At 40.3% G+C, this 25,905-nt stretch overlaps 1 pseudogene; it reads right to left on the bottom strand.

Annotated features, from left to right (window-relative positions):
- Positions 1 to 4,957: 4,957 nt before the first annotated feature.
- Positions 4,958 to 25,583, bottom strand: LOC136322200 (serine/threonine-protein phosphatase with EF-hands 1-like; annotated as a pseudogene).
- Positions 25,584 to 25,905: the final 322 nt, after the last annotated feature.

Raw genomic sequence — 25,905 nt, 5'->3', positions numbered from 1 at the left:
AGGAGGACCAGGTGTAAGACAAAAAAGTGATGGGCTCTGTCATCCTGGCAGCATGTGCCCCATTTAAAGATGATTCAGTTCAGACTTTTGAGAAACATGGAGTAATCAGCTCAGGGGCTGTCAATTCACCATCCTTGCAATTGCCCAGTTTTATTTATTTTATTTTATTTTTTGTTTTTGTTTTTCTTAAGTGAGAAGTGGGGAGACAGAGAGATAGTCTTCTGCATGTGCCCTGACCGAGATCCATCTGGCAAGCCCCCTATGGGGTGATGCTCTGCCCATCTGGGGTCATTGCTTTGTTGCTTGGCAGTTGAGCTATTTTAGCACCTGAGGTGAGGCTATGGAGACATCCTCAGTGCCTGGGTCCAACTTGCTCCAACTGAGCCATGGCGGAGAGAGGGGAAGAGAGAGACAGAGAGAGAAGGGAGAAAGGGAGGGGTAGAGAGGCAGATGGTCGCTTCTCCTGTGTGTCCTGACTGGGAATTGAACTCAGGACATCAACATGCTGGGTTGACACTCTACCGCTGAGCCAACTGGCCAGGGCCACAATCTCCCAGGTTTATAGATGAGGAAACTGAGAGCCAGAGAGAGCCAGGGTCTTCTGAATAGAGGTCCAGTCATCTTCACCGCACACCATAAAACTTTGGCATGTTTTCCTTTTAAATTCTACTGCATTTATTCCAGAAAATAATGATTCTCATTAACATTTGTATAATGTTATACCATTAGAAAAAAAAGAAAGCACCAACTCCTTTTATAAGTTTCATGTCAGAAAAGTGCTATAGAGATGTCTCTTGCTTTCTGAGTTAGACTTTCTGTTTGTGGAGGCAGAAGACCATCTTCTCAGGTCTGCCTGGAGTGTCTGGCTATGGAACGCAGTCTTAGCTGTAGTGATACTCTGTCTGAGACCCCATAGGGGGCAGACGGGCCTCTGCCACGTGTCTCTCCCAGCTCACAGTTAGTATCCAATGAAAGCTTAAGCTCTGATATGTGACTTACTGATTTCCCTCTCTAGGCTGTTTAGGTTGATTTTATCCCTTAAGGATTTCTGAAATTAAAAACTTCTTCCCTAGTCTTCCCCCCCCCTAAAAGAAAAGAAACTATTTACCCAGATAATAGTATTCTCTAAAATGTCAAAGTTACACTCACACATGGCAAAAATTGAGGCTGGACATTTTCTTTGGCCAGGTCGACAGCTATTGCGCTGGCAGGGTTGTGAAGACTTACTTGTTAGAGGAAAGATAAGGAGGCTTTCTGACACATGGACACCCTGGCCCTAATTGCCTCAGGTGTCCTGTCCAGCCTAAGGTATGGAGAATACCTTGGTCTGCTTTGGTTCTAATGGGTGGATCTTGTCTATGTCTCAAGAGACAACTAAAATAATGCTATGTCTGCCTCTTTGCCAAGAGACGCACTGTTGAATATAGAGGAGAGTCTTACATCATACCATCAACAGGAATGGGAAAGAGCAAAAATAATAAGCAGCAGAGTATGGTGTATACCAGTGGTCCCGAACCTTTTTTGGGCCATGGACCGGTTTAATGTCAGAAAATATTTTCACGGACCGGCCTTTAGGGTGGGATGGATAAATGTATCACATGACCAAGACAAGCGTCAAGAGTGAGTCTTGGATATAACAGAGGGAATCTGGTCATTTTTTAAAAAATAAGACATCATTCAGACTTAAATATAAATAAAACGGAAATAATGTAAGTTATTTATTCTTTCTCTGCGGACCGGTACCAAATGGCCCACGGACCGGTACCGGTCTTCAGCCGGGGGGTTGGGGACCACTGGTGTATAGGATAAAATGATGCCTCCTTAATTCATCAGGAGATGGCACAGTTTTGGAGAGGAAAAGGCTAACAGTTTGTGATGTTTGTTGTCGAGATGACTCCCTCTACTCCCCTACATTAAAACATGTTGTAATAGATGGGAGCTTTCTTTCTTAGCTCCTGGGCACCTTCCATCTTTCTGTGTTGTCCTTATGTTGTGGTTGACCATAGTGGTTTATGAGATGCAGGCAATTTCCTGGCGCAGTATTGCCGAATGGCCAAGTGTGTCCTCATTCATGCTGTGGTCACAAAAAACTCTCTTTGAAGAGCAGGAAAGTCTGTATTTAAGGCAAACTTTCCTCATTTCAGACCTTGGAAGTCTTGTTTGAAGAGCTATAAATATTTACATTAAAAGGAAAAATATAAGTTAATAAAAATAAGCCAATAAGGTATGAGGAATCGTACATTATTTTTCACTTTATAAAGGGAAACGGACAAGCTATAGGTTTATTTAAATAGCAAGATCTTTAGTGATTAAGAAAATTTCCCGGCCCTGACCGGTTGGCTCAGTGGTAGAGTGTCAGCCTGGCATGCAGAAGTCCCAGGTTTGATTCCCGGCCAGGGCACACAGGAGAAGCGCCCATCTGCTTCTCCACCCTCTCCCTCTCCTTCCTTTCTGTCTCTCTCTTCCCCTCCCACAGCGAGGCTCCTTGATGGCCCGGGCGCTGGGGATGGCTCCTTGGCCTCTGCCCCAGGTGCTAGAGTGGCTCTGGTTGTGACAGAGCGACACCCTGGAGGGGCAGAGCATCGCCCCCTGGTGGGCAGAGCATCGCCCCCTGGTGGGCGTGCCGGGTGGATCCCGGTCGGGCGCATGCGGGAGTCTGTCTGACTGTCTCTCCCCGTTTCCAGCTTCAGAAAAATACAAAAAAAAAAAAAAAATTTCCCTTTATATACAACTTTTAGGAAACACAATGCTATTTTACTTGTATAACACTCTCCTCACTGTTCATTTTAAATATAAAGGAGGTTTTTATATATAGAAACCTAAGTCATTTTTAAAGATGAGAAAGTTCATATATATCATATAAAGGCTTCCTTTCCATTTTTATGATGTTCATAATTATAACTAAACTGAGATTTGTTTTATGCCATTGTTTTAAGTTTCAGATCTATATCCACAACTTGCTAAATTTGAAATTAGACATTATGTTATGTATTCTCTTCCCTGTGCTACACTGTCCCTATGTATCTGATACTGTGACAATGACATTTTCTGGATTTACTCCTGGAGAAAACTCTCTTCACGGTCCAGTTCTTAGAAAATATATAATATTCAAAAGGAACTAATAAGTGGGAGTCATCACATTTGTTCTTTAAAAGATTTAAAATAAGAAATGAATTTAAAATCATCTCTCATAGTGGTTTCCATGTTCATAAATTCCCCAAATGTGCAGTTTTTCTTTGGTAATTTAATTTCTGCTGCAGCTGTTCAGTCAATTTGTTTGTGATTTAACATATCTTTTAATTTATAGTGATAATGCTGGGCCATATTTGTAAAGAGATAATATTTTTTTCCCTTACCTCATTCCAGTTTCAACGAATAATTGGTTTTTCTCATAATCATTAATTTACCTTTGGACATTAATACTTTTGGACAATGACTAGTTTCACAAAGTTCTTATCCAGCTGTCACATTGTAAATCCAACACACGTGGAACCTTCTGTTCCAATGTTGCTTTATAGTTATCTTAATAAAAGATTAGTCTTAAGACTCAGTCCTTCTACATTAAAAATGGAATTATAGAATCAAAGGTTTGAAAAGAATCTTAGAGGCAAATTATGTCATTTATTTGATTTATAAGTGTTGTCTGTATTATATCTGGAGAATGGCCATCCTATCTCATTGATCTTCTTCAGAGACAAGGGACTTACTTACTCCTGGTTGCAGAAACTCCTGGTCGTCATTCAGGCCTGATTTTCCCAACTATAGCTTGTGAGTCCTTGAGCAAGTTGATTACCCTTTTGTGGGTCAGAATGTTCTCATGTATATAGTGAAAATGTAATAGTTGCCCTGCCTGCGTCAGAAAAAGGCAATATAGGTCAGTGGTTGGGAGAAATGAGCTTTGTGATCAGAGGGGCCAGTGTTAAACTCTTAGCTCTGCTACTTAGTGCAGTGTGATTCTGGGAAAGTCACTTAACCTTTCTGAGCCTCAGTTTTCTCATCTAGACAATAGGGAAAATAATAATACCATCCTATAGGTTGAAGATGAAATTCAACTATCTGTTTTATGTGTGTAATGTAATGCTGGGCATATTGTGAGTTTCCTCAATTATTTGTGGCATATTTATGCATTTCTAGGCACCTGTTTGTGAAGGGCAAGTAAAATGTACACAAAAATGGTTTATAAATGCTAAGGAGCTATTCAGATGTGTTGGCATTATTATTCGAACATTCTAGTATTTTTTTTTTTGAGCTGAAGACTTGAGTTGCAAACTTCCTGGGAACCTGAATGAAGCAACCACTGAGCCACAGGAAAGCAGATCCTTGTCAACCTTCTGTCTCTGGCCCCAGATAGCACCTGCCGTCTACTGGGCAGCCACTGATTCCAGGTCCTGTGCTTTGCCTACTTTATCACTGACCATCACAGCAATCCTCCAAAGTAGGTATAGTGATTCACATTCTACAGATGAAGAAACGAGTTCAGAAAATTTAAATACATTTAATAACTTGTTTATCTTAAACAGCTTAAGCTGGAGAATTAAAATAAAAACCCAGGTTTATCTGGTTGTGAAATATGTGTACTTTTCACCATATCATGTCTCACAATGGGAGTGTAAAGACAGTCGTGAGACAGATTTATAATTTGTCCTGGATCTGCCATTCACAAACCCTGTATCTTTAGGTAATTTGGTTTACTGCTCAAGTCTAGTCTTCTATATCTGTAAAACGGCCACAACAGGACCAACGCATGGGAATGTTGTATGTATTAAAATAGAAAGCACATAGTAAGGGACAGTAAATAATAGCTGTTCATATTTTATCTTGTCTCCTGGTGCTTTCCATTTCCCAAGGGGTTGCTGGAGGTCTGCTCCTCCCTCTACAGGCCAGCAGGGAGCAGTAGAGACTATAAAGGATGTGATAGAATCAGGGCTATCTCCTCAACACCCCAGCTGGTGTCCACCTAGAAGTCTAGGAGTCTCTGAATCCGTATTAGGTCTTTGGTGGGATCTGATTCTGGCCCTAAGAAGAAGAAGAAGAAAAAAAAGCTGCAATGTTTTACACAGTAACAAATACAATACAAAACTGCCACAATTGCTAGTGTTTGCATAAGACTGAAATTAGATGGTTTTATGTTATACAGCAAGCCGTTCACAGTCGGCTTGTGTTAATGGTTTCATTAACCTCCTGAAGACGTTAACATCATTAGGAAAACAGAAGGAGAATACTCGCAACTCCTCCATTAGACCCAATTAGCAGCGCGCTGCGGCACAAAGGAGGTCCATGCCGTGCCTGACTGTGCTCACGTTTGCAGCTGATATGAACCCCATTAGATTGTCACTCGCCAGAGTCGTTAAAGCAGCCTCATTTGTGGTACGGCGCCATCGTTCCCAAAATAGGTTGCTTTCAAGAAATGAATATTGGTAAGTGATAATGATGACAAATTAACACAAGATGATAAAGTAAACACAAAAGCAGATTGGACCAAACATTGATAGATGGAGTGGGGGTGTTGCAGTTGCTTTGAAATATTATCTTATTTATTCCTTCTTCATTTTCTACAACATCTCTAGGAGATCCTTATTATTTTAACTTTTACTCTTGGTTTCTCTGGCCTGCTCCCTCTCGCTGTCACGTGCCCATGCAAAGTCTTCTGTGTTTTTCTGGTAGTTCCCAGAGGTGGCAGTGGTGTGGGCTGTCTCTCATGTATCATGAACAGTACAGCTGATTTCTGTGTGGCACGTGCAGTCTTACTCCCCTCTGGTCTCACGTCCTCGTAGGCAGGGAGGGGTCAGTTCCTCCCACTGGCCCTGCCCTGTCTGCTCTAACATGGCTGCTGCTTTCACTGGTTAATCCTGGAGGTGCTCTCCGGCTCGAAAGGTGCCGGACTTGTTTATGCTCATGTGTGTGTGTGAAAGTCGGACCTCTTCTTCTTCTTTTTTTTTTTTAAATCATATCCTATTAGACAATCTCAACACAGTACCAAGAGACCCCTGGATTCTTTATGAAAATAGACATCTTTTGGTTAACCCTGCCCATCCTCATTTTTTTGGATTATGCTCAGATACTGTATTCTCCAGGGAGTCTTCTCCAAACCCCAGGTTGCGTGCGAGCATCCTCCACCCCTGTGACCCAGAGCACCCCACTACTGCTCCCTCAGCACACCGGGTCGCCAAAAGCCTAGTGGGAACTCCTTACTCAGCTTAGTATTCCCGGCACCCAGGACAGTGCCTGGCACCTCGTGGATGCTAAATTCATGTTCATGAAGTGAACCTAATCTCCTTTTTGGTTGTTTTGAGATTGCTTCTGGTGCTGTTCTTGCCACCCCTTTAACTTTCTCTGTTCATCTCCCTGGTGCCTGCCTTCTTTGACATAGTCATCTTGAATGCCTCTTTTGACCTAGGTCTCTGGATTACGGGTCTGGTATTGAATGGCCCACTGAGTTTTAAATCACTACTTTTTTGATGCTTTATTAGTCTTAAGCACTATTGTAAGAAAGTACAACAAGCTTGCTGGCTTAAACACTAGAAATTTATTACCTCACAGTCCTGGAGGCTAGAAATCAGAAATCAGAAATCCAGGTGTCAGCAAGGTCGGTTCCTTATGAGCGCTGTGAGGGAGAATCTGTGCTATGTTGCTCTCCTGGCTTTCTGTAGCCCCAGGTGGTCTTTAGCTTGTAGGTGGTGTTCGCGCTGTATCTTGACATCATCTTCCCTCTGTAAATATCTGCCTGTGTCCAAATTTCTACTTTTTATAAGGACACCAGTCATACTGGATTAGGGTTCACCTTTGTTTAACTTGATTATCTGCAAAGACCTTATTTCCAAATAAGGTCACATGCACAGGTTCTGGGGGGTATTTTGGGAGACACAATTCAACCCATAACAGATGTCTCATGTGGTGATACCTAAAGGGTAGATAGTGCCACATAATTGGCCTAAGCTTGGCCAAAGCTTCCCATGGCAGCTTCTCTTTTCAAGGAAGCACTTCAGAGTATCTAGTAGTTGCCATCCCCCTTTCCTTCTCCACCTTCTCGAGGGGAGCGCAGAGCTCAGACTAGGACCAGTTTCTTATGTTTCACACTTCAGTTGAACTCTGCTGTATATTTATTTTGAGAAGTGAAAAAAAAAATTGTCCCGGTTAATCAGCATTGGCACCCAGCTGAAATAAAATTCAGTAATGTCATGAGCTAGCCAGGGCTCTGTCCTTCTAGCTCATTTGTGGGAAGGCAGTGTATTATTAACTGTAACATTACAGTAGCCTGCTGATAATATATTCCAACATTTTATTCGTTTGCTACGTCTGAATGGATAGAGAATGCTTTCCACAATTCCACTGAGGCTTGGGTAATCACAGAAAGTGTCTTAATAGCAGTGAATCAATCAGAATAAGCTTGTTTGGCATGATCCACAGAGATCACCTCTAGAGAGAAAACAAAGTCAAAACAGCAGAAAGAACTGAGTGGAAGAAAAGAAACCCGCGGAGGACTGTTTAGATTTGAGCCACAATTCAAATGAGGTTCTTGGAGTTGCCTGCATTGCTTTCCTTTTTATTTTGATGAATAGTTTATGAACCATCTGTGTGTTCTTCCACTTTCTAATCTTTCCCTGGACTCTGGCCTTTTGCTCTCTGGAATGATGGTCACAAGAAAAGTTATAGCAGAGGAGGGAACCCCTTTATATTTGATGCAGACACAGGCAGGGTCCGGTCCCTTACTGAGAGTTGTGGCTTTACATTAGTGTCTCTCTCAGGTTCTGCTGCGGTTAATCTGGGTGGGCCTGGGTGTCAGTGCTTTATAAGAGCTGATCTGGTGACTCCAGGGTATAGCCAGTGTTGAGGACCACTGTCCTGCACCTTTCTGCTTTGTTTGACTTGAAAGACAAAAGGGCAAAGTTAGGGGACTACTCGGAGTGCCTGAATTCCTTGAGGCCACATCGTCCCCTCTACAATCCCTATCCCAAGCTAGGTATATTTGGGAGGGAGGCAAAATCCCACCCCAGCTCCTGATCATGGCTGTGGTCATGGGAAACCACGAAGCTGCATGATAGCCACTTACTGCCCATAGCTTTCAGTCCTGGGGGTCGGATTCCCTACACTGGGTTTTCAGTTCCTGGTGAAATTGCCTTTTACTTCCAGCCTGTTTGGCGGGTTGGTAAGTCACGTGACAACTTTCAGCCTTTTTCCCTGTCTGGAAAGCAGCAATAGTTGCCTTCTTCCCTTGTATTGTTGAAAAATGAATATGAATATCCTGAGCTTGCAAAAATTTGAAAACTCTCTTCTTTCATTCCCATCAACATACCTCTGTGAGCCTGGCTTCTGTGCTATGAGAACATGGAAACAGGTTAGATATAGATAACCCCTTGATTGTTGTCAGTCCAGCCTAGACTAGTAAATTAACAAAGAACCCATTTCATTTGTATCATTAAAAAGTTTAGATATTGATTTACACTGTTGGTTCAAAGTGTGTATATAAGATTTTATAGGGACAGTCTCTAGTTCATGGGGATTAATGAGATGATGCGTGTGGCTGTACCCAGCACCGCGCCTGGCATTGAACAGGTGCTCTGTGCATGTTTATTCATTCATTAATTCCTGTATCAAGACTAGGTGAGCGGTGGCTTCCAGCACAGTGTTCTGGGATCCTTGAGCATGTTAGAGAGTATGACCCATTTCACTGATAGTGAGTTACAGTATGCTCTTATCTTATTTTCCAAGTAATTGCTTGGGTATATATATGCCCTGTTAATAGGAAGTACAGAGTTTCTACTGATCTTTGTTATTTAAACATGTATTTTCTTTCTACTTATCAACTGGTATCAAAAAGTGTCTGCTTCCGTTAATGGATGAATGGATAAAAAAGTGGTACATATGGATAATGGGATTTTTCAGCCTTAAGATGGGAAGAATTTCTGGCACATGCTATAACATGGATGAACTTTGCAAACTGTTTTGCTAAGTGAAATAAACCAGACAATGAAAGGACACATATTGTGTGATTCCACTTTCATAAGATATTTAAAGGAGAAGGTAGAATAGTTGTTACCAGGGATTGAGGGGTTTGGGAATGGAGGTTATTGTATGCGGCATACAGAATTGCAGTTTGGGATGATGATGAAAAATTTCTGGATAGGTGGTGATGATGATGATTGCCTAACATTGAGAATGTACTTAATGTCACTAAAGTATGTGCTTAAAGATTGCTAAAATGGTAAGTTGTATGTTATGTGTGTTTTACCACTATATATATATATATGTATATACCTATATGTATATATGTGTATATATATGTATATATATGTGTGTGTGTGTGCATATATATATATATATATATATATTACCTACTGTGGTGGGACAGTAGTGGCTCTCTGGGGGAAAAAGAGCATTATTTGTAGCATTTTTGAGTTCTGTGGTGTACATGTTTTCCCCATGGCTGTTTTCAAGCTCCTGACACAATGACTGTGAACTTGGAATTGGTAAGAGAGGAGTAACATTTGCTGTTCTGAGCCCTCTTCTGCCTGTGGGAAATGAGAAACTCAGTATGCTTTTACTTCTGCCCTCCTTTTTGCACTTGCTCCTGATCTCTGTATATCTTATCCTTTCTTTCATTAAATAAGCCTTTTAGTCAATTTCTTCTGCATTTGTGGGAGAATAGTTTGAACTTACCTTCTATAATCTCGATTAAAAATTAGAAAAACTGAAACAGCTACTCACTACATCCATTGTAGTGTTTTCACTACATTTTCATGCCATGTAGTTTTTTCTCTGATGTCAGGATATTGTGACTTCTTGATAGGTAAGCAGTTACGTGTAATGTGTGCTTTTCTCTCCACTCTTTTTGAGAACACATACCGGGAAATATCTAAAATTACTCCTACTTCAGGTGGTCATAAATTCAGAGATGTGCACTTGTTTTTTTGGTTGTTCTCCTGAATTTCCCTTTATTTGATTTGCTTTATCACTTTACATCAGGGGTCCCCAAACTACGGCCTGCGGGCCGCATGCGGCCCCCGAGGCCATTTATCTGGCTCCCTCCGCACTTCCAGAAGGGGCACCTCTTTCATTGGTGGTCAGTGAGAGGAGTATTTCCCATTGAAATACTAGTCAGTTTGTTGATTTAAATTTACTTGTTCTTTATTTTAAATATTGTATTTGTTCCTGTTTTTTTTTTTTTAAGATTTTATTTATTCATTATAGAGAGGAGAGAGAGAGAGAGAGAGAGAGAGAGAAGGGGGGAGGAGCAGGAAGCATCAACTCCCATATGTGCCTTGACCAGGAAAGCCCAGGGTTTTGAACCGGTAGCCTCAGCGTTTCCAGGTTGACGCTTTATCCACTGCGCCACCACAGGTCAGACCCTGTTTTTTTACTTTAAAATAAGATATGTGCAGTATGCATAGGGATTTGTTCATAGTTTTTTTTTTTGTTTTTTTTTTTTTTTTCATTTTTCTGAAGCTGGAAACAGGGAGAGACAGTCAGACAGACTCCCGCATGCGCCCGACCGGGATCCACCCGGCACGCCCACCAGGGGCGACGCTCTGTCCACCAGGGGGCGATGCTCTGCCCATCCTGGGCGTCGCCATGTTGCGACCCTCCTGGGTGTCGCCATGTTGCGACCAGAGCCACTCTAGCGCCTGAGGCATAGGCCACAGAGCCATCCCCAGCGCCCGGGCCATCTTTGCTCCAATGGAGCCTTGGCTGCGGGAGGGGAAGAGAGAGACAGAGAGGAAAGCGCGGTGGAGGGGTGGAGAAGCAAATGGGCGCTTCTCCTGTGTGCCCTGGCCGGGAATCGAACCCGGGTCCTCTGCACGCTAGGCCGACGCTCTACCGCTCATAGTTTTTTTTATATAATCCGGCCCTCCAACGGTCTGAGGGACAGTAAACTGGCCCCCTGTGTAAAAAGTTTGGGGACCCCTGCTTTACATGTATGGTGATATTTTTTTTTTTTTCTGAAGCCGGAAACGGGGAGAGACAGTCAGACAGACTCCCGCATGCGCCCGACCGGGATCCACCCGGCACGCCCACCAGGGGCCACGCTCTGCCCACCAGGGGGCGATGCTCTGCCCCTCCGGGGGGTCGCTCTGCAGTGACCAGAGCCGAGTTCTAGCGCCTGGGGCAGAGGCCAAGGAGCCATCCCCAGCGCCCGGGCCATCTTTGCTCCAATGGAGCCTTGGCTGCGGGAGGGGAAGAGAGAGACAGAGAGGAAGGAGGGGGGGGCGGGGTGGAGAAGCAAATGGGCGCTTCTCCTATGTGCCCTGGCCGGGAATCGAACCTGGGTCCCCCGCACACCAGGCCGACGCTCTACCGCTGAGCCAACCGGCCAGGGCCTGTATGGTGATATTTTCCTCTCCTTTTTGTTTAACTTAGAGAAAAATGTCAATGATGTCAATGCTTATCTTCTATTGGAAGTTGAAATGGGTCTGATGGAGGGAATGTGGATCCTTGTTTGAATATATTAGGTATAGATGAAGAAGGAGGAAAAGAAAAGGTTAGGTTGTCTGGAGCTTTGAGCCGCCAACTAATTTAGAGATCTAGCATCCTAGTTGGAAAAGAGCGGGAGCTGGAACCAGTATTTATTTCCTTGATGGTTGTGGCAGTCAGGCTTCAACCAGAATAATGTCACTTTTTCTGATGTGGTAGGGCTGCTCTCAAAATGAGCTAGCTCTGACAGTGCCCCCGTATGAGTCAAGCATGGCATTGCCCCTTAAATGGGAGCCAGGAGGAGGAAGCCCTGACTGGAGTTCTTGCTTGATGTGGTCCCTAGCACCCATGCTTTCTCCAAAGCCTCACGTGGGAATTAAATGTGGCAGAGGATGGCCCCACAGAACACTCTTGCCTTCCTCTATTACTTGTCACTTCCAGTGAGTTATCTTCCACTTTTTATTATGAATGTATTGGGGTGACATTGTTTGATAAAATTATATAGGTTTCAGGTGTACAGTTCTATGATACATCATCTGTATATTGCATTGTGTGTTCACCACCCACAGTCAAATCTCCTTCTGTCACCATATATTTGACCTGTTTTACTCATTACTACCCCCCACTTACTCTTTAGATAAATTTGTCTAATACATGAGAGACGTCATGGAACGGGTACCTTTCCTTCCATCTAGTTCCCTTTGCCTAACATTGTGGAATACGTCAGTGTTTTTCATGTGAAGATGTCATATACTCTTCTCTATTAAAGTTTAAATAAAAAAATTTAAATTGGCACTGGGAGTGGGCATGGACGTATTTCCTCTTTGTCTGGAACTCTAACACAGAAGAAAGTAAACTAAACGCGTGGGTTCAGAGAGTGGCAGCTCCATGCTGCCGGGAGACCGATGCATGTTTCTTGCCGCACTGGTGCTTCAGCAGACCGGTGCCCGCCCTGTTCTTAAGGATCCTGCCTTTGCATCAGCATAACCCATAAACATATAACTTACTTTTTAAATTCAGTGTAGAAATGTGGTCATATCACCTTAATTTTGTCAAATTAAATGTTTAAGACCTCAGGATTCACTAGGAAGGTGTCCAGTGTTTGCTCTGAGGTCTTTAACCCCAGTTAAAAATAAGAACTCCAAAGGCTTATTTTTTCCAAGTAGAGGGAAGGGTTATTTCTTCTTCTAGAGCCAGAATTAGAGGGAAATAAGAATCCTGGACATTGCCTCATATGAACTCATGTTACTTTTGAAGGTGGATACTCTAGTGTCCCATGGATGCTCATGTTTCTCTCTACAGTATGGTCATGGCCCAGGTGCCTGTGGAAACCACTATGGTGCCTCACAGCTGGGCTTCATGATCATACTTAAGTGCATTTGGACAAAGGAACGTTTGAGTATAGACTTCAAGTGCTAGGATGGCTAGGTCCTGAGAGACTTACAGCATCAGCATATATTGTGCTATTATCAGGCTTTCTGACTTCCAAATCGCAAGGCCTTTTAAACTCGGATTGCTAACTCAGATGACCACTTTCCACAGGTAATTTTATTCTAGAGGGTTTGCCTTTCTTTCCTATGGACCTTATTCTGGATCACCCTGGTCTACTCTCGTGGGTCTTCCTGACTGAATTAAAGGGCACATTTGGGGGTATCAGACCTTTCTGTCTTAGAATATGAAATATGCAAATTAGTTATCCACCTTCTTCCCAGAAACTAGCCCCAGTTGCCAATGGGTATTATGAAGGGTCTGACTTGTTAAGGCACAAGTGTTTCTATTCTTGTGCCAGAGCAAATGTGCATATTTGTCCTTCATAAGAGAAACTACTCAAATGATTCTTTGGAGAACAAATGTCTGGTTCAGTGCACAACTCTGCCCTTGCTTATAGTGAAAAGAGGTGACTTTTGATGAGAGAACTTCAATGGCACTGACTGTTAATACACAAACAAATGTAATTTCTATCTTTATTTGTATTCTTTCATCATTCTGTTTATTATCTAGAGTCACAGTATTGGAAAAGGCAGAGAGGTAAATGGTAGAGTCAGAATTTGTTTCCATGTTCTTGACTATAAACCAGTGTCTATTATATCAGCAGTCATTATAGGGCACCTGACATGTGCTGCACACTGGTTGGTAGGTGCTGGAGATATAAGTAAGATGTGGCCCTACCAAGGGAGTTAAACTATAAGGAAGTGTTAAGTGCAACCTTAGATCTATGAACAGGGCACTGTAGAGCATGTAAGAGAGCACTCAAGGGATGGTTTGCTGGAGAATGAGATGTCCAAGCTGAGTCTGGATGGAAGAATTGAGTAAGGCAAGTAGAAGGAAAGGGGATAGTCTCTTTCAGTTAGATGAAGCAGCGAACAGTGACTATAGAGCTTTCCAGTCACCAGATTCACTTCTTCATGGGTGGAGTAGAGAGCAGCTGTTGTGATAAAGGCTTTCTAAGTGTTTCTATTTCTTTTTTTAAAAGAGAAAAAAGAAAGAAATAGAAACACTTAGAAAACCTTTATCACAGCTTTATTGAAGTATAATTAGTGCACAAAAGACTGTGCATATTTCACATATACAATTTGATGAGTTTGAACATGTGTATACCCCTGAAATTATCACTACAATAAAAGTAGTAAACATCCATCACCTCCAAAAGTTCCCTCATGCCCCTCCCCCAACATCTTTTTGAGGATGGAAATATTTTATTAATAGTTTGGCATTCCTCCTCCTATCCCTCATAGATGTTGTTCTGTCTGTTCCTTTCAATGTGCTTCCAGACTACTCTGATCTCCTGGCTAGATAACATCCAAGAGACCAATACTAGGCTCAAACCCAGATTCTACCTAGAACTGTGTGAATCCTATCATTGGGGCTAAATGTATCAGCTGACTTTCAATCTGATCTTACCAGTAACAGCTAGGGATTTCCAATACCCACACTATACATCTGCTCATGGCAGAAATTGGTGTTTACTTCTCTCTACTACTGACCATGAAATTCAGGGGTTCTGAAAAAGGTTGTATCAATGACTGTGTTTACAAGGAGGGAAAGCCCTAATTCTTGTTAAACAAGCTTAGTGTTTGATTTGTTCAACTTACCAAGTTTATGTACTACATAGAAAGCCTCTAAAAACTCATTAGTTAGAAGAAGATGGTGATGGAGTAGGTGGAAGTTATACTCACCTCCTTCATGGCCTGAACTGGAATTACAGCTAAATTATAGAACAGCTAACCTGAATAACCAACTGAAGACTAGTTGAACTGAAGTCTTATAACCATGGATTTACAGAAGAAGCCACATGAGACTGTTAGGAAGGGTGGAGACACAAAAAGGGCTGGCCCAGCACCCACATGCAGTGGTTTAGAATCTGGAGGGATATCTCAGCTACAAAGGTCCCCCCTTAAGAACGTGGTCTCAGCCCCATATGGGGCTTCCCAGCTTGGAGCAACAGTGCCAGGAAGAGGTACCCACATAACATCTGGCTGTAAAAATCAGCATGAATTTTGTCTGCCAGAGAGATGGGAGTCTGCTAGAATCCCAGATACCCTTTTAAAAGGCCAATGCATAAAATCTCATTTATGGCTACTCACCATAGGCTCCAGTGGAGAGAGGACAGCTCAGAACTGACTAAAATAGTGAAAGAAGAGACTGGGTTATGTGGCTCCAGTAAGTACACAGAAAAAAATATAGAGAGGCAGGGAAACAGAGGAGACAAAGAAACATGCCCCAAATGAAAGAATAGGAGAAATTTCCAGTAAAAGAAATAAAATTGAGGCAAGCAAGCTACCAGATACAGAGTTCAAAACAATGGTTGTAAGGATGCTGAAGGAACTTAGAACTTTAACAAAGAGATAACAAGTATAAAAAAGGACATAGAAACCATAAAAAAGAACATCAGAAATGATAAATACAATGTCTGAAATGAAGAATACACTAGAAGGAATAAACAGTATATTGAATAAAGCAGAGGGTTGAATCAGCAATTTGGAAGACAAGGTAGCAGAAAACACCCAATCAGAGCAGCAAAAAGAAATAGAACTTTAAAAGATGAGGATAGTTTGAGGCACCTTTGGGACAACATGAAATATAACAACATCTGCATCATAGGGGTACCAGAAGGAGAAGAGAGAGAGCAAGGAATCAAGAACATATTTGAATAAATAACGACTGAGAAGTTTCCTAACCAAGTGAAGGAAAATGACACACAAGTCCAGGAAGTACAGAGAGTCCAAAAAAGATGAACCCAAAGAGACCCACACACCAAAGATATATCAAAATTAAAATGGAAAAGGTTAAAGACGAAGAGAGAATATTAAAAGAGGCAAGAGAAAGTTACCTATGAGGGAACTCCCATAAGACTGACAGCTGATTTCTCAACAGAAACATTTCAGGCCAGAAGATATTGGCATGAAGTAGTCAAAGTGATGAAAAGCAAGAACCTATAGCTGAGACTACTCTACCTGGCAAGGCTATTATTTAAAATTGAAGATGAAATAAAAGGCTTTCAAGTCAAGAAAGAACTAAAGGAGCTCATTACCAACAAACCAGTATTAAAAGAAATGTTAAAGGGTATTCTTTAAGAAGAAAAAAGGGAAAGAGGAACATAGTGATAAAGAATAAAATGCCAATGAACATGTACCTATCAATAATTACTTTAAAAGTAAATGGCTTAAAGCCTGACCTCTGGTGGCACAGTGGATAAAGCGTCGACATAGAATGCTGAGGTTGCTGGTTCTAAACCCCAGGCTTGCCCAGCCAAGGTGCATACAAGGAGCAACTACTATGAGTTGATGTTTCCTATCCCTCTTGTGCTTTCTTTCTTTCTAAAATCAATAAATAATATCTTTTTATAAAGTAAACAGCTTAAATGTTTTTGTCAAAAGAGATAAGGTAGCTCAAGTATACAGGACCCATATTATGCTGTGTATAAGACCCCTCCTCAGAATGAAAGATACACACAAAATAAAAGTAAATGGATAGAAAAAGATATTTTGTGCAAATAGAAACAAAAAAAGCTGGAGTAGCAATACTTCTGTCAGACAAAATAGACTTTAAAACAAATGCTATCCTAAGAGACAAAATGGACATTATATAATCATAAAGGGATCAATCCAAAAAGAGGATATATTCCTTGTCAACATATTATCCAATATACTACAGAAATACAAAGGATCGTAAGAATATTATAAACTATGTGCCCCCAAATTAGACAATCTGGGAGAAATGGGTAAATTCCTAGAAACGTCAAGTCTCCCAAAACTGTATCAAGAAGAACCAGAAAATCTGAACAGACCAATTACAACTAATGAAATTTGAAGCATTGATTAAAAAAAAAAAATACTCCAAGCAAACAAAAGTCCTGGATTGGATGGCTTCATAATGAATTTGATCAAACATTGAATGAAGAACTTACACCTCCCCTTCTCAAACTATTCCAAAAATTTCAAGAGAAGACTCTTAAATTCATTTTACAAGGTCAGCTTTATGCTAATTCCAAGACCAGATAAGACACTACAAAGAAAGAAGTGTATATGCCAATATCCCTGATACACAGACACAGAAATCCTCTACAAAATATTAGCAATCCATATCCAGCAGTACATTAAATAGATCAGAGACCATTACCAAGTGGATTTATTCCTGGGATGCAAGGCTGGTACTATATATACAAATCAGTTAATGTGATACACCACATAAACAAAGTGAAGAATGAAAACCACGTGATCATATCAATAGATGCAGAGAAAGCATTTGACAAAACCTAGCACCATTTATGATGAAAAATTCTCAGCAAAGTGGGAACATAGGGAACATCTCAATGTAATAAAGACTATGTATGATAAAACAACAGCCAACATCATACTCAGTGGGAAAAAACTGAAACCACTTTTCTTAAGATCAGGTGAGAGTGGTTATTAGTACTTAGGTAGGCTAGAGACAGTTTCCTAAAAGGGAAGATGGGGCAAGCTGGATGATGAAGGAATTCTAAAGAACAGATAAGGAAAGAGAAAGAGGCAACAAAGGCATTTGTTGTATGTGCCAGGACAGTAGGTGCTTTCACTAAACTTGAAATAATGTAGGATGAGCAGAGGTAGTGTGTGGGTGGAATTTTACTTAGATGGAATGATAAAATTAGGCTTAAATATAAAAAAAGGAGGATAGTGAAGGAAGAAGATAGGATAATATCAGGATAAAGTTATATCATAGACGTTAAAGGAGGAAAGTATTTAGGGAAAAAATCAATTTAAAACTCTGATACCTTCACACTGGCATAAACTGAATACATCTGAATTAAACAAACATAAAATTAAACATAAAACTTTACTAAAAACTTCTGACCAGTGTCTTATATTCTAACACATAATGTCCTCTTAGAATTAATCTTTGTGTGTTATATGTCTGCCTACCACCAGAAAGACAGGATGTCTACTTTTCACCATTCTTATCAACATAGTACGAGATGTCCTAGCCATAGCAATGGGACAAGAAAGAGAAATAAAAGGCATCCAAATTGGAAAAAGGGAAGTAAACTCATTATTTTTAGGTGATATGATACTGTATATAGGAACCCTAAAGACTCCACCAAAAAACTAAAACTGATAAATGAATTGAGTAGCTGAATACAAAATTAATTAATGTCCTCTTAGAATTAATCTTTGTGTGTTATATGTCTGCCTACCACCAGAAAGACAGGATGTCCACTTTTCACCATTCTTATCAACATTGTAAGAGCTGGGGAGGCAGAGAGACAGACCCCCACATGCACCTGACCAGGATCTACCCAGCAAGCTCCCTATGGGGAAATGCTTTGCCCATTTGAGACATTGCTCAGTTGCTTAGCTGCTTAGCTGCTCAGCAGCCGAGCTATTTTTAGCACCTGAGGCAGAGGCCACAGAGCCATCCTCAGTGCCTGGGGCCAACTCACTTGAATCAATCGAATCTATTGAGCCATGGCTGCAGGGGTGGGGGGTAGAGAGAGAGAGAAGGGGAGGAGGAGGGGTGGAGAAGCAGCTGGTCACTTCTCCTGTGTGCCTTGACTGGGAATGAAACCTAGGACATCCACATGCTGGGTGACTCTTTACCACTGAGTCAACTGGCCAGGGTTATAGGATACAGAATTAATCAGAAATTTGTTACATTTTTATACACCAGTAACTATAAGAAAGGGAAACTAAGAAAACAATCCCATTTACAATTGTATTAAAAATACCTAGGAATAAATTTAACCAAGGAGGTAAAAGGAGGAAAATTATAAGATCCTGAAGAAAGAAATGTTAAAAAATGGAAACATATACCAGGGTGATGGCTAGGAAGATTAACATCATTAAAATGTTCATACTACCCCAAACAATCTATATATTCAACACAATTCCTATCAAAATGCCAGTAGCGTATTTCACAGAACTACAACAAATAATCCAAAAATTTACATGGAACTACAAAACTTGAATAGCCTCAGCAATATTGAGAAAGAACAAAATTGGAGGCATCACACTGATGTGAAACTATAAGGTCATGTTAATCAAAACAGCATGGTACTGGCCTACAAGCAGACATGTTGATCAATGGAACAGAATAGAGAGGCCAGGAATAAACACACACCTATATTGTCAACATTTGACAAAGGAGGCAGAACATTAAATGGAATAAGGACAGTCTATTCAATAAATGGTGCTTGGAAAATTGGACAAATACAGGCAAAAAAAAAAAGAAACTAGACCACATTCTTACACCATATACAACAATAAACTCAAAATGGATTAAATACTTAAATGTAAGACCAGAAACCATAAAAATCCTAGAAGAAAACATAGGCAGTGAAATTTCTGACATTTTCCTTAGCAGTATTTTTTCTGACATATCACCTCATGCAAGGGAAACAAAAATAATAACAAATGGGACTACATCAAACTAAGAAGTATTTGCACAGTAGAGGAAACCATCAACAAAATGAAAAGAAAACCTACTAAATGGGGGAACATACTTGCCAATGATACATCTGATAAGGGGTTAATATTTAAAATTTATAAAGAACTCATACTAAACACCAAAACAAATAAACAATCCAAAAAAAATGGACAGCGTACCTGAATAGGACTTCTCCAAAGAGGACATACAGATGGCCAGTAGACATATGCAAAGATGCTCAACATCATTAATCATCAGGGAAATGCAAATTAAAACAACTATGAAATCTCACCTCACACCTGTCAGAATGGCAATTATCAACAGATCCACAAATGACAAGGGCTGACAAGGATTTTGTGAGATGGTAACCCCTGTGCACTGTAAGCGAGAATGCAGTTTCGTGCAGCCACTATGGAAAACAGTTCGCAGTTTCTTAAAAAAAATTAAAATCGGAACTGCCTTATCACTCAGTAATTCCACCTTTGGGGATTTATCCAAGGAAACCCAAAACACTAATTTGAAAGATTATATGCATCCCTGTGTTTATTGCAGCATTATTTATAATAGCCATGATGTGAAAGCAACCCAAGTGCCTCTCAGTAAACCAGATAAAAAGGTAGTGGTACATATATATACTATAATGGAATATTACCCAGCCATACAAAAGAACAAAATCTTACCATTTGTAACTGCATGGACGGACTCAGAGGGTATATTATGATCTGTGAAATAGAAAGACAAATACCATATGATTTCACTTATATGTGGAATCAAAAGAACATAAATGAACAAAGAAAACTGAATTGGACATATAAACACAGAGTAGACTGGTGGTTTCCAAAGGTGAGGGGGGTTGGGAAACTGGGAGAAAAAGGTGAAGGTATTAAGAAGTACAGCCTTGTAGTTACAGAATAGTCATGGGGATGTAAAGTGCAGCACGGAATATATTCAGTAATATTGTGATAACTATGTATGGTGCCAGGTGGATACTGGAATTAATTATTGAGAAGGGGCACTATGTAAAGTATATGATTATCTAACCATTACACTGTACACCTGAAACCAATACAAAATAGTATTGAAAGTAAACTGTACTTGAAAAATAAAATTTAAATGAAAACATATAAGGAGAGACAAAAACTAAAAACTTTTAAATAAAAAAACTCATTAAAGTTGGTGCTTCTATCTTTGTTTATTCTTTCTGCAAGCTCATCAATGTGAGAATCATCAATATGATTACATGGTAGTAACTATTGAAGAGTTTCCACATGAAATAAAATTCTTCCATGGAGATCAGACCTGGGTGATCAGAATCAATGACATTAAAGATGATTTGCAGGTAAGATCAGTATCTGTAGTTTCAATTAGAGCTGACTGAACCTCTTTCACAGGCTTTTGAATGTGGATATTGTAGAAGCAGGACATATAGTCAATATTCCCATTGCTATCTGTGGTGACCTGATGCGAACCCAGGGATCTTCATGGTAAGTTCAGACCTCAAACATTCCCCATGGGAAAAGCCCATTGGTCCATAGGAAGTTTTCCTGACTTATTGTGGTCTTGAAGTTGGGAAGCATGAATGAGGTCAATTTTTCCTGAAACATTCTCTCTTTTAATATCCTGATGGCACTACTTTTAATAGTATTCATCCTTTGATAAAGAGACCTATGCACATTGCCTTAGTTACATAGTACTGGACAAAGCAAAGGGTCATACCAAAACCCAAGCAATGTAAGCTCCACGATTGCTACCTTCTTTATAATAATTAGAAGCAGAAACTACAGTACAGTGGTACTTTGAGATACAAGTTTAATTTGTTCTGTAACAGAGCTTGTAAGTCAGTCAACTCGTATATCAAACAAATTTCTCCCATTTAAAATAACTGAAATAGATTTAATTTGTTCCAGTCCTGTGAAACATCCCCAAACCATCCTAAATTATGAAAAAAAGACATGTTTTTAATTAAGACACACACATGTATACTTTACCAGTGCATAACAAAATATATGAAATAAAAGAAAAAAGTGTTATTTAGTACTGTATTCTTACCTTGGAGACAGATGAGTGCGGCTAATGGAGGTGAATGGTGGAGGAGGAGGGAGGGAGGAAGGGATGTATGCACTGTAGACACGTAAACTAAAACTGTACTTTCTTAACACTAAATGTAAACTAAAACTGCATTTTCTTTAAACAAAACTAAAACGGTACTTTCTTTACTTAAAATGAAACCACAAAAACTTAATTGTAAAAAACTGCACTTTTTTAACTTTAAACTTATCCTAAGCTTAATATTACGTATTTTTCATTTAATCATCACCTGTGTTTGCCTTTTTGGCTGCAGTTTCAGCACTTTCACTTGCAGGACTTTTGAATAAAAGTCTATCCAAAGAGGTTTGCTTTTGCCTGCCTTTTAAAATGTTACGGAAATGTGACAAACAAGGGTCATTAAAAAGTGCTGAAGCATGACCAGTTGAAACTCTTTCAGGGTGTTTCTTTTCATTGAAACTTGAAAGCTTCTCCCACATTGCCAGCATGTCTTTAATTTCACTTGTAGAAATCACTTCCTCTGACTCTAACTCCTCCTCACTACTAATCTCTTACAGAAGCTTTGTATGTTGCATCATCTGTAGCTCCTTCAACTCCTCAGTTGAGAGTTCCTCATGTTCTTCGATGAGCTTGTTTACGTCACTCTCATCTACCTCCAGACCCATCGACTTTCCAAGGGACACAGTCTCCTTCAATGCTTCTACCTCGATCTCGGTCTCTGGTTCGAATCCTTCGAAGTCTCTGTCTGCAACAACATCAGGCCATAACTTTTTTCATGCCGAGTTCAAGGTTCTTCTTGTAACCTCTTGCCATGCCAAGTCAATAATGCGTAAACATATCATGATGTTTTAGTGATCTTTCCAAAACTCTCAAAGGGTTAGAATTGTATTCTCAGTCACCTCAAAGCAGCAGCGGAATAAGTGCTTTGTGTAAAACTTTTTAAAGTTGGAAATGACCTGCTGATCCAAAGGTTGCAAGATTGAAGTTGTGTTGGGTGGGAGGTAGAGGACTTTCACAAATTTGAACTCATTGAGAATGTCATCTTCAAGACCAGGTGGGTGGGCTGGAGCATTTTCAAGGATTCGTAATGCTTTCATCGGGAGTTTATTTTCTTGAAGATATTTCTTCACTGCAGGACCAAAGATGAGATTTACCCATTCAGTAAAAAACTGCCGCCTAATCCATGCCCTAGCATTGGCATGCCACATAACCTGCTGTTTTTCTTTAAGAATCTTGTGAGTCTTAAAGGCTCGAGGATTTTCAGAATGATACACTAGCAATGTCTTTACTTTACAGTCACTGCTAGCATTTGCACACAATGCAAGGATCAGACAGTCCTTCATGGGTTTATGGCCTGGCAGCTTCTTCTCTGCGGTGATGAAAGTCCTCCGGGGCATTTTTTCCCCCAAATAATCTTGTTTTGTCACAGTTGAACACTTGTTGGGGGATGTAGCCTTCCTTTGTGATAAGTGCAGCAAAACGTGTGATGTGCTCCTCAGCTGCCTTACCGTCAGCGCTCACAGCTTCACCATGCCTCACCACCGAGTGGATGCCAGATCTCTTCTTGAAATTTTAAACCAGTCGTGATTTGCCTTAAATGTATCTTCTGCTGCCTCTTTTGAGGTTGATGGTTCTTTCTTCTTCAAGTCACCATAAATAATACGTGCCTTTTTGCATATTAGAGTCTCCGTCACTGTATCTCCTGCCAGCTCTTTCTCTTTCACCCACACCAGCAGAAGCTTCTCCATTTATTCATGGATATTTGTCCTTAATTGGGACAGAATTGTAGTTCCTTTCACTGGATTTGTGCTTTTGATGGCATCCTTTTGTTTAAGGATGGTACAAATTGTAGATGTATTGCAGTTGTACAGCCTCGCCAGTTCAATCACTAAATCAGTTTATTTCTTGCTTTACTTCTATTGACATCATTTTCTTCTTCTCACCACTGTTCTTTACACTCACTTTCTTTGTCCCCATAATAGCACACAAAAAAAGTTAGTAAAAAATGCAAAAATGATGCAAGAACAAGTACAGCACATGAGATTAGACTTGATTCTGTGGGTAACACGTGAGAAAGAACAAGATGCTGGTTTTGTGCTGCCAATACTGGACCTGTGCGCCAACGCGCCAGCTAGAGGCAGCTTTCTGAATCACGACTCATATCTTGGAATTTCGCTTGGATCTCGAACAAAACTACGGACCGAGTCACAGCTCGTATCTTAAAAATTCGTATGTTGGTCTACTCGTATCTCGAGGCACCACTGTAATAAACTTCCCGTCATGGCAGATTTTATACCCTTAGGACTTACATTCATTAGCCCTAATAAGCATCTTCAGTTGGTACTAAGAATCTTGAGGGTAATATCTGGTTTACTATAGCAGCTCTCTCCTCAACATGTGTTTGGATAACAGCCTCTTTGCCTTTGGGGTCACTCCACAGAATATTTATAACCGGTTTCTACTTATGCTTTAAAGGTTAACTGTTCAGAAAGAGATCCATTTGACTTCCTGAGGCATACTAACTTTATATATCTTCAGGTCATAAAGTATGGTCTTCATCTATTGGATTGGTGGCGTCAGCACAAATATCATTTTGTTTCTTTCTGTGTAATGGAGTAAATTCAAAACATTGGGCTCCGATATCCCACCATGTTTGACCAGGACTTCATTATAAGTGATTGTTCAATTGGGAGGCAGGTGTAGACTTCTTCCAAGATTTGTAAGACCCCCCCCCCTCACCGCACACACTCATAGCTTATATTTATGCAAGACTTCTCTTTTGAAGCCATACTTCCATATTAAAAAAAAATCTTCATTTTTCCTTCTGTTCAAGTGCAGGTCCCTGAGATAGACAATGAAATTCACAAACAGGATTATTCAGATCTATGTGAAATTTTTTCCTTAATCTACAAACTCACCATGAAAAACACATGGGTTCCTCCCTAAGGGAGACCATTCTTATAGAGAAGATCAAAAAAGAGATCATCTAATTTCCCATGCAAATCACCACAGATTGTTATCTCTTTGGAGGAATAAGTTTAAAAAAAATTAAAAAAAACTTTTCAATTACACTTTACTTTCAATATTATTCTGTATGAGTTTCAGATGTACAGCAAACTGGTTGAAAATCATATACTTTACAGAGTGGTTCCCTCCCACTGCTGCTTCAAGTACCCACCTGGCCCTATACATATTTACCAGGAAATTATTGACTGTATTCCCTATGTTGTAATCTACATCTCTGCGGCTGTTCTGTAACTACCAATTTGTACTTCTTAATCCCTTCACCTTTTTCACCCAGCCCCCCAACCCCTTCCCTCTGACACTGTCAGTCTGTTTGTTCTTTGTATCTATTAGTCTGTTTCTATTTTAAAAACTTTGTTCATTAGATTCCACATATAAGGGAAATCATACAGTATTTGTCTTTCTCTGTCTGACATATTTCATTTAGCATGATGCCCTCTGGGCAAAAGATAAGATTTTATTTTTTGTTATGGCCAAGTAGTATTTTATTGTCTGTCTGTACCGCAGCTTTTTTTATCCACTGATTTATTGATAGGCTGGCTCTTGGGTTGCTTCCAGATACTGGCAACCCAAATGATGCTGCAGTGAACATAGAAGTGCATATATTCTTTCAAATTATTGTTTTGTGATTCTTTGGATACATTCCCAGAAATAGAATCACTGGGTCATAAGGTAGTTCCATTTTTAATTTTTGAGGAGCTTCCACACTGTTTTCCATGGTGGTTGTGCTGCATTCTGGAGGGACAAGTTTTTATGTGAGTAAAATTCAGCATTTGCTTCAGGACTTTCTAGTTTTCAAATAGTAATTCTAAGACATAATGAGCATGAAGTATTGTTGTCCTTGAAGGCCTCCATTAGTAAATCAGTATCAGTAAATGTGAGCACAAATTGTAGCCAAGGGCCACTATAGGAGAATGGATGTCTATCAGCCTCACATAGTCCTGTCTATCCTTGTTGTTTTAGATGGTACCAAAGAGTTGATTTGCTAATTCTGAATCTTTCTCATGTATATTTGTGTAATTTTCCAACATGAAGAAAAAGAAGTTGGATAGCTCCATTTGACCTCGTTTATTGGCATATTGGATGGACTGGATGATGGTGAGCACATAGCATTGTCTGGTCCTCAGCCAAGCACTGTAACCTCGGTACCGCTTCTGGATGATCAATACAGATCTTAGTGCATCCTCAGGGCGAAGTACCATAGCCTGTGTCCTCTAGATTGTGTATGTTCAAAAAGCTTCAATTTCTCATTCCAAGATGGTATGAAGAATGCTTCCCTTTATGCTGTCCCAACTGTTTTGTGTGTGCCAAGAACACTTAATATGTTATCTGCCCTCTTAACATTTGTTAAAAAGTGTATGATGCTGTATTGTTAATGATAGGCACTGTGTTGTGCCAAGGATCTCTAGAACTTACTTATGTCACATAACTGAAACTATATATTCCCATTGAACTTCTCTGTTTTCCCCTGCTCTCAGCCTCTGACAACCACTGTTCTACTCCCTACTTCTATGAGTTGATTAT

The sequence above is a fragment of the Saccopteryx bilineata genome, chromosome 2 (assembly GCF_036850765.1).
Source record: "Saccopteryx bilineata isolate mSacBil1 chromosome 2, mSacBil1_pri_phased_curated, whole genome shotgun sequence".
In the NCBI taxonomy this organism is placed as follows: domain Eukaryota; kingdom Metazoa; phylum Chordata; class Mammalia; order Chiroptera; family Emballonuridae; genus Saccopteryx; species Saccopteryx bilineata.
This window is presented reverse-complemented; position numbering and strand designations above follow the sequence as displayed.